Here is a 9,362-nt window from a genome sequence, read left to right as displayed (position 1 = left end):
CATTTTCCGGTTCTTTCAAAAGGGAAATCGTTTTCCTAAATTTAAGCTGTGGAAGGAAAACATTTTCTATTGATTAGGAAAACATTTTCCGTTGACTCATTTTCCTAAACATTTTTCTAAATGAACCAAACGTTGGAAAATGAGGAAAACGTTTTCCGGAAATTATTTTTCACAAAACAAACATACCCTGAGACTCTCAATCATCTTCTCTTATGTTTTTCACTATGGGTTTCCCTAAAGGATATACCGCCCCTTAAGGAATTCAAGATTACCTCTTAATGCCTATATGCTGCATAATCTTGCTTTGTGGAGTTGCATGCTATTGATTTGGCACGGGATACCATGGTTCGGTTCTCGCTATCCTTTAAGATTCTTGGGGAAGACTTGCCTTGCGGTACTGGTGATGAGAGTCGCCATTTTGCTCGCTGCTTTCAGAGGCTCCTAGAGCTGGATTCAGGTCAAGGGAACTTTTGAAATTTGCAAATTTCTTCTAGCCTACGCAACCCCATATTCCATGATCATATTCTCCTTGTTCACTTGGGTATGGACATATGCCAAAAAAAGTGTCAAAAAAGTCTTAAACCTTTTGCATTTGTATCAATTTGGTACTAAATATTTTTTTTATCGAGGTCGATTTAATCTTAAATCTTTTGATTTTAGTGCCAATTCAATCATTTCTAGCCAATTTTGTTGGATTTTATTGATTGGTCGCCAATTGGCTAACGCAACACGCTTAATGCTGACGTGGACAAATTTTAATAATTATTTTAATATTTTTTTCAATTTTTAATTTTTCTATTTTCTTCTCCTCCCCCTTCCTCCAGCTAGTCACTAGACCTTGGCGACCACAAGAAGCAACACTTGGCTAGGTCAAGGTCAACCTCGCTGGCTACTAGTGAGGCTTGAGCCCTCACTAAAGGCCACAAGGACTACTTGCACCGAGCAACAAGGTTTCGCCTTCATCAGATCTAGTAAGCGTCAAGCCTCGCTAACCCAACCTCAATAGATCCGATGAGGTCGAGCCTCAAGCCTTGCCCAGCCTTTAGTAAGGCTAACTTGAGGTTGCCTAGGCTGTGAAGGTGGCCTCGTGTTGGACTGGCAAGGGCTTGCTAGAGGTTGACAAGGTGGAACTTGACCTCGCCAACCGTTGCCTCTAGCCGGTTGCCAAATTGGAGAAAGGAGGAGGAGAAGGAAAAAAGAGAAAAAGAAAAAGAAGAGGAAAAAAATTCAAAAAAATATTAAAATATTATTAAAAGTTATCCACATCAACACTAGCCGTGTTGTGTCGGCCAACCGGTGTTCAATCAGCAAAATCCAACCAAAATTATCAGGAATAACTAAGGGCGCGTTTGGTAACATTTCTGTTTAAAAATTGTTTCAGGGAACAAAAATAGAAAAAAATGTTTTTGTTTGGGGGAACAATTTTGAACAAAAAAACGCGTTTGGTAAACTTGTTCGGGAATAAAAAATAAACAGAAACACGTTTGGTAAATTTGTATAATTTTTTATTTTTTTAATATATTTTTCTATTTTCTTATTTCTTATTTCTTTTTTTTTTTTTCTTTTGGCCGGTCGGCCGACGAGGGCCGGCCTCGCCCGGCCACGGCGAGGCTCGCGCCCGGCCCATAGCCGGGCGACGCCGACTGGGCGGTGGCCCGGCAAGGCCGAGCCTCGTCGCCGTTGGGCGAGCTCACCCTCGCTAGATTTGGGCGAGATCGAGCTCGCCCGGCTCGACCTCGCCCGGCGGCCGGTGAGGCTCGGCCTCACCGGCCACCGCCTAGGAGCCGACTTGGCGGTGGCCGGCGACGCCGAGCCTCGCCGGCCGCCGGGCGAGCTCGGCCTCGCCGGATTTGGGCGAGATCGAGCTCGCCCGGCCCGGCGAGCTTGCCTAGCCAAGGTGACCCGACCTCGCCCGGCCGGCGAGGCTCGGCCTCATCGGGCCATCGCCGGGAGCCGACTTGGTGGTGGCCGGATCTGGCGAGCTCGAGCTCGCCCGGCCGGGCGAGCTCGAGCTTCGCCAGGGGCCGGCGACGTACGCCGGCCCCTAACGGCGTCGCCGGCCCTTGACGGCGTCGCCGGCCCCCGACGGCCGGTCGCCGGCCCTGGCCAAGGCCGGCGACCGGCCAAAGAAAAAAGAAGAAGAAAAGAAGAAGAAAAAAAAAGAAAAAGAAATGTGTTTCTAAAATCTGTTTGAAACAAGAAACAACTTTTTTGTTTCTTATTTACATTCCAGATGTGTTTCGGGAATAAAAACAATTTTGGAACAAAAACACACCCAAACGTGTTTATGTTCATTTTTTGTTCCCAGAAACAAAAAAAACAGAAAAGTTGTTTAAAAACAAAAAAAAGAAACGAAAACAAACGGGCCCTAAATTGACACCAAACTAAAAAGGTTTAGGATTAAATTGGCATAAATATAAACTCATAATTTGCTTTGAAGAGTGTTAGAAATCCTCTGATAACGTTTTTGCTTGTTTGGTAGTGATCCACATTGGTTTGGGTAGCCCTTCGCCTTTGAGTTATTTGAAGCATTCTCTAGCAATGATGGGCCCAAAGACTTGCTTTTCCATTTGTCTTTTCACTCATTAACTCAAGTGCAATCATAATCTTAAGTATGACACAAACGCACGCATTTGGGCTACTCGCCCAAGGCCTTCATTTATATGCAAATGCTAGCAGCAAGTACATTGGACTATTTACATAGAATAGACAAGCTGTGTAATCAATCCAGTAAGATGCAACAATGCCTTGTGTTCCAGTCCCAATTGAGTGTACATTGAAACATATAGTTAAGAAAGGAACAAACACCATAAAAGATCGGAGGAGGGTTGGACCACTAGAATTAGTTTCTCTATAATAACCTCATGGTCCGCTCTTTGGCTTCCATAATTTTCTGCACATAATTACTGATAATCGCTGTTTGTTCACTTTTACAAATGTTAGTGCAGCAAAATAGAGCGAAATGCTCACAGTTATTTTTCAAAAGATTGTAATTGCCAAAAGCATTGTCCGCGTGAAGCTGGCTAGCTGTCTCGACAACTTGGTCACGTGATTTGATAAACGGTAAGGTAGTGCACGTTCCACGCCTTGCCTGTGTAAATTCTCGTCTTGACTGCTTGTACTTGTAACGGTAAAGTGAACGTATATTTTCGCCATCCCAGCGGAAGCAATCCACACAGATTTTGACAACGCCGCACCTGACGTTTTGGTTTTCACATTCTGGAAAATCAGGACAACTTTGTTGCTTGTGGCTGGTCTTGGACAATGATGGGCATATAGTTTTTTTTTCCTCCGTTCGGGTGAAATGAATCAAGTAGCCATTGCCGATGTAAATTCCTGCCATATGTATCCACGTGGACGTTAAAAAATAAAAAAAATTCAGTCCCAAATGAACGAAGAAGAAGTTTGGGCGCGAACCTTGAAACCTGTTAGAAATAATGATAATGTTCTTTTCTTTGGGCTTAAAAGAGTCCTGCATTTGGGCTTTTCTAGTTGGGTTTTGCGGAATGTATATTTGGGTTGGATTTGAATTCTTTCGGTACGAATGGGCTTGTAATGGGACATGGTTCCCCCATTGTTTTCCCCATCGGCAATAAAGACATTTACTTGTGAAAAAAGCAGAGAAAAAAATAGACTTTCCAATCGCAATGATTGTACGTAAAAATGAAAAATAGAAAACGAAAGAAACATACGTGATGAATAAGCACTTTGATTAGACATGGGGGGTTGATGAAATTGAGTCATTAACAATCATAATCGCCGGGTGTGTTAGGTGAGCTTCATACGCAACATAGAATGGATATATGGATGTGGATAAAAGAGACTATTGCAAAGTCATTACTCAATCTTATGACCTATATTGAGGTATGATGCCGCTTGAGAGGCAAACTCATCGTCCTGAAAGTTTTAGATGTCAAGAGACAGGCTTGAACGAAATTTGAGATTATAAATCTCATAATTAAATTACTTAAACAATCTCAAGCATATAGGAATAAGATAGCTTTTGATAGGCGCACAGGAAGTATGACATTCCCCTTGACCTAAACCAATCAAGAAGTATCAAGTTTCTCATCCGCTGAATAAGAAAAAATTAAATTTATAATACGTGACTATTGATACTTCAAGATTAAATGAAAGTTGCTCTATAGAAAGATGTGAACGGAGTACCCACTATGCATGGGGCCCTTTAAACATGAGTTAGCAACTAGTGTCAATAATTTGGGGGTAAATGTGCTTGGATTTGTCTTAATTTGACATTGGATTTACATCCAGGCAAGATGTTGATAGAGACGTGATGCTGTGCTTTTATAATATCTCTCTAACTAGAATAGATGGTCACGCATGCTCTAATTTAATAAGTCAAGTTGAAATACCCTCCTTTTTTAAGATCACCGTCTAAATTTTTACTAAATATATCCACGTGGTTTATTGTCCAAGAGGAGACACCCTCCAATCGGAATTAACTAATTGAGCATTGATCACCAGATTGTACTGCTTGAATGAACTTTTTAGTAATAGGGTCGCCAAAGAAAAAGAAAGAAAAAGGAGATAAATAATAAATAAATGAGCTTTATCAAAATTTAAATTACATGAAGAGGAATTCTTGAAGATTAAAGGCTAAGGCCGACTTTGTCATCCGTTTTGAGCTTAGGAAAATGGTAACTTGGGCTAGGGAGAGATGAGTTTGGTCAGTAAGAGCTCTCACAAGCCAAAGTCCAAAATTTAAAACTTCAACCCGGAGCCGGAGTTGAAAGGCAAAATTTCTAAAAGGAATAAGGAAAAGAAAAAGATGGAGAGGAAAAATAATAATACAAAAAAAAAAAAAAAAAAAAAAAGGCGAGAATGGTACCGTGGTGTGAATAAAGGCCGCGCATTCCATATCGGAATATATGGTCTCCGACGATCAGATCTTCCGGCGTCTTCACCTCTGCCATCACTTCCCTCACCAAGTTTCGGCCTGGACTCTGCACTCATCAACTAGTGCTTCGGAGTAGCGGCGCTGCCGAAAGGGCCGTTGGAAAATGAGGAGGAGGAGGAGGAGGGGGGTTTTGGGGAAATCGAAGAACGAAGAAAGTCGGCGAGAGCCAAATCAGGCAAGAGGCTCACGAGTCATGAGAGCGAGCCAGGAGAGCGAAAGATTTTGTAGAAGTTCGTGCCTCTTTTAGTTCGATGTGACGGGTAACAGCTCCTGACTCACCTAATCATCTCAAAACTTTCCCATTGGTCTGGCATGAAATCTTATCAAAGTCAATCGCGTTCCAGGCGAGCCAATGCGATGGGGCCAAAGATCTTCCGGGGACCGGCAGCATGTCTCCGTCATTGGAAATTTTAAAACTCGTTTTGTCTTACGTCGGACGAAGTGACCTAAGTGGCCAGCGGCTGCTCGCGCATGCAAGATGAAATTCCATACACGCGGAAGGACGCTTCGCTGCTTGTCCGGGTGTTTCCCTTCTTCTCGCCCTGCTGCTAGAGTTCGACACGTCGAAGCGGCATCGAAACTAGAGATTCAAGCATGACAAACGGTATTTTTTTTCCTTGGATTCGGAGATAATTGTATCTTGTTGAGTTATTATTGACAGTTGAAATTCCCTAGAAATGAAAAAAACAAGAGAGCGAGAAGGATGTACCAAAAAATCGTTCTTTGAACTCACCTAATAATAATAATAAACCGACCAAAAAAAAAGAACTCACCTAATAAAAATCCTTTCAAAAAAAAAGAAAAAAAAAAAAAAAACAATAGAAGAATCGTATGTTTATATAATGTCCTAATTGAATTATGTGTAATGTCAATAAATTCAGTTTCATTTTATATCTTCATGTGTCAAAACCCTAGGAACAACGGAGTCCATGGAGTGGATTGAAATTGATGAATAACCAATACTGATAGTGTGCCTATTTGTATTGAATAGAAAATAAAATGGGGTGTGGCCAAGTAGTAAGGCAACGGATTTTGATCTCACTATCCAAAGGTTCAAATTCTTCCATCCCGAGGAATGCATATTCTATGTTTAGATAGAAATATGTATTATATGAAGAAAGAAGGGTCATCTTTTTGAACTAAGGGTCATCTTTTTGAACTACCTTCTCTACTTTTTTAAGAGTAATATTGGACATTGAGAGACACTTGTGAGATTTTGTAGGACTGCTAATCATTCCAAAAGTTTAAAATGTTAGATAAATATTTTGGTTTATTAATTAAATATTATAATATTCCCCCTCAACCATAGGCTCCTATGCCTAAAGTGTGAAAATATACAGTTGAGGAAGCAAATAGAGACCCAAAAAGGATCGAAAATTGGGAGTGCGCAATAGAATTCTGATACTTTCACCAAAAAGATTGCCATCAGATTAGATATATTTTCATTCAAAAACATAAGCTAATGAGTTATGGATCAGTTGTACTCCACACTAAATCATTTTCTCAACGTGGGACTTTTTCTAATACAACTTACACGACTAACAAATAGTTGATTATATTTCTCAATTAAGCCGGTATTTCCCTTCAAACGTGTCTCCAATTGATGGGTCACAACCCGTGGACATCATCCATGTGCATATTTGCACATGGATGAATTCACTTGCTGGGATCAACAAATCAAAATTCAGCTTGTCGTTGTCACTTGCCCTGGAGAAAACCATTTCTTGACGGAGCAATAATTCAAAGGCTACAACATCTTCCAGTTTCCACGAAGCTTCCCTTCCAAATCTTGAAAAATTACGAGATGGTATGAAAAGTACGCGCATACGGACATCTGTAGATTATATAATTAGCATGGTAGGTGTAGCTTCTCGAGTTATAAAACCTAGTCCTAATTCAAGGCATGGGGCAATCATGGAACTCGTGGAAAGAGACAGACTCGCCTTAAACTATTGTTAGTCGGCATCGATATGACAGTGGATCACGACTAAAAAAGGCAGATGCAAGCCGATTCTTCGACCACTAGAATAGGGAAAAAGAAACTAGAAAGGAGTCCATTCATATGAGATTTGACTTTGATTTGTTCCATTTTTTGGGGCCATAATCCGGAAGTCGGACATTGAAAGCTGGCATCATCATTCTACCCTCCAAAACCAAGTTCCATTTTTACTGTCTACTGGGGTCTTAATACGTCTGGATCTCTCCGACGCCTGCTAAAGCAGGATATATGACTTGTATCTGAAGAAGTACGCAGAGATGTAGGATCCAATTCGGCATAACAGATTCCATATTGCGTTACAGTAAACTGTCTTCCCTTGAATAAAAGTTCGACGAAGGTTTGCATTGCTACTCGCAACTCGTTATGAGCAGTCATTTTGCTGCGATGCTAGAGGTTTTCGGTCGAGAAAAAAGGACTAGCAATGCCCCTGGCCTCTTCGTTTTGATCATTCCAGCAATTTCAGGTCATGATTGGATCACTCCGCGGTTTCCGTAACTCCAATTGGGGTCATAATTTCATATTTTAACAGGTAAGACGTATCGCATTAAACACATTGCGGATTTGTGCTTCCTTTTTGAAGGCCCATAATTGTATGTATACCCTCCTATTTGACCATTGGCGGCTAATCCAACGCGATCGTCATATAGGCACGTGACCCGTGACATCATGGTTTAGGTCGGCGATCATTCAGTTTAAAATGAACATGGTCCCACAACAAGAAAGTTCATCTGGTGTAATGGTATCTTAACAGTATTTATATCAAACATTCATATGGTTGCATCACTCCTGAGAATAACTACGACCTAGAAGAAGAAGAAGAAGAAGAAGAAGAAGAAGAAGAAGAAGAAGAAGAAGAAGAAGAAGAAGAAGAAGAAGAAGAAGAAGAAGAAGAAGAAGAAGAAGAAGAAGAAGAAGAAGAAAAGAAGAAGAAGAAGAAGAAGAAGAAGAAGAAGCTGATTGTACTATCTATTTTGATATCAGGGGGAAAATGTAAGCTGATTGTACTATCTATTTTGATACCGCCAAGAAGAAGAAGAAGAAGAAGAAGAAGAAGAAGAAGAAGAAGAAGAAGAAGAAGAAGAAGAAGAAGAAGAAGCTGATTGTACTATCTATTTTGATATCAGGGGGAAAATGTAAGCTGATTGTACTATCTATTTTGATATCAGGCGGAAAATGTTTTACTAAGGTCTTACTTCTATAAAAGTCAATGAGCATAAACTAGAAATTCGAAGGAAGGCCATATCTCTTTCGTAATTATGCTCTACTAAGGTCTCTCTCTCTCTCTCTATCACCTTTGTTTCAATTAGCTCAGCATCACCACGTCCCGCGTGATCTAAGGCAAAGTCAAATTGAGCATTATTTCCATTGCTTGGTCCTCCAAATTTAATCTTTATCATTGACTTTCTTATCCTCATCCCATGGGTGTCGTCATCGTGCCTATCTTTGTGATAAAATAAAATAAAGATCACTTAGAATCGACTTTGTGATTAATGAATAATATTGTGCATGTATTAGGCGTATGATATATGTTCGATTCTTTACTATACTGAATTCAAATAATCTTCTGTTTATACTGCCTAACCCAAGTTTTGGCACTTACTTAATTTAGTCTATGAGGTTGGTAGGATGTTCCATTTACCGAGATTTACCTAGCTAAGATGAGGTTCCCATAGTCATTAAAAAAAAAAAAAATAAAACACTCGTCCTAAAGTTTCAGCATGATTTTTATCGCAGTCCCATGATACCGATCGGGATTCGATTACTTGGATGGGCGATCGTTCTTTTTCTTTCTGGAAATGAGAAATCGCAGAAGTCGGGATTCATACCCAACCATCGATGTAAAGATGATCCAATTAAAAACGCAGTTGCCTTGGGTCTTGTACTCTTTAAGCTTTGTCCGTCCGTACGTTGAAATCAAGACTATATGTTCCGCTCCAATCACATTACGCAGAAGGCCAAGAAAGGTACCTCTAACTTATACATTCAAAGGAGCTTCAACTATTCAAAAATTTACAGCGTTGCCAGGAACTAATGGAGGGATTATATTGAAATTTTATGCAAAAGATTGTGATTGAACTAGTTCAGCTGAAAATTTTATGACTTAGTTGGCATATGTATAATACATTTAGAGGTTTTAGAATTAGAGATGCTAGGAAGGGGGACACAAATAATTATGCCCACAGTTGATGTTAGTGTGCACATGTTGCAATATGAAGCGCAGTCACTAAAACTGAGTTAATATCACGAAATTTTTTTAAACTATGACATTGATAATAGATTTACCTTGAATTAATTTTTTGATTATCAAAAACTTAAAATTATTATATTTATAACAAATTTACCTTCGTTAATTTAGGAAAGGTAAAACTCCATATCATATAACTTAATAATTGGACGCAAACCGATGGAGGGTAAAGCTTTTATCTGTGATCAAAATATTAATTT

The sequence above is a fragment of the Eucalyptus grandis genome, chromosome 8, assembly GCF_016545825.1.
Source record: "Eucalyptus grandis isolate ANBG69807.140 chromosome 8, ASM1654582v1, whole genome shotgun sequence".
In the NCBI taxonomy this organism is placed as follows: Eukaryota; Viridiplantae; Streptophyta; class Magnoliopsida; order Myrtales; family Myrtaceae; genus Eucalyptus; species Eucalyptus grandis.
This window is presented reverse-complemented; position numbering follows the sequence as displayed.